Genomic DNA, 1,109 nt, shown 5'->3' on the forward strand with positions numbered 1-1,109 from the left:
TGCTCCGCCATCCCGCGGGAAACCGGGAGCGCCGCAGGGACTCCCGGCCGGGACACGCACCCCGGCTTGCCCCTTACTTTGTGGCCATTAGAAGCGCTTCCCAGCCCAGATTTTGTCCAGCCTCATTTAAATATCCAAACAGTGGTGATGACAGATGTTTCCATTCTAGACTGGGGTTTGATTTTCTCTTTATTTAAAGGATAAAAATCAATGAGTCGGGTCCGTTTTTGATTCTCGCTCATCTCATTTTCAGATCCTCAACACCGCATCCCAGCAGCAGGGCATTGATTTGAAAACAAGTATTCCCCTGTTTTGCTGTTAGCTGTAGAAATCATTGTGGTTATGAAATACTTTCCAGTGTAAGTGACACTGTCCTTTTAGAGGTGAGCAGCAGTGCTGAAACACTGAAAATGGTTTCCCTTACCAAAGGTGGCCACGAAGAGAGGGAAGCCACAAGCAAGGATTGCAGGCAGACTGTGCTAAGTACAGAGTGTGTCAAAAAAGAAAGCAGTTTAAAATGGATATTGATGCATGAACTGCAAGGTGTCCTTGAACCTCAGAGCTATAAGAGGCAGTGGAAAGAGCAAAGCTCCACTCAGAAAATGCTAGGATTTAATTTTCTTTGTATTAGTGGTGTACTTGCTCTGGGAGCTTCAGAGACTCCGTGATAATTTCTCAGAGATGAGAAAAGAGTGGGAACCCTCATGTCTAGGGAAGAGGGATGCTCAGAGGAGAAAGTGCTGCTCTTGCTGTTGCCCCAGCAAGAGAATATTTCTTTCATAACCATAGGGCTCTTTCTTTCAGAGCCCTAGCCCCAGAAAAAATTAGACCTCTCAGTGACTTTGTGGATTTTAGCTCTGAGGTCTTTGTGCTTTGATTTTCTAACTGCAAAAAGAGACAAACAATACAATTTTCCTGCTGGAAGCAGAAAAATGTTGACAGATAACGCAGGGGCAGGGGCCATACCTGCAGAGGAAGTCCATAAAGTAGGTTTATCACCAGGGGGTTGATTTATCTGTCATCAGTCAGATAAGTAAAAGTGTTCTCAGTCTGACAAAATCCATCTGGTGCAGCAGTTAAGTGCTAATAGACAAGCAGCTCTTTAGTTT

The sequence above is a fragment of the Corvus brachyrhynchos genome, unplaced genomic scaffold (assembly GCF_000691975.1).
Source record: "Corvus brachyrhynchos isolate BGI_N302 unplaced genomic scaffold, ASM69197v1 scaffold80, whole genome shotgun sequence".
In the NCBI taxonomy this organism is placed as follows: domain Eukaryota; kingdom Metazoa; phylum Chordata; class Aves; order Passeriformes; family Corvidae; genus Corvus; species Corvus brachyrhynchos.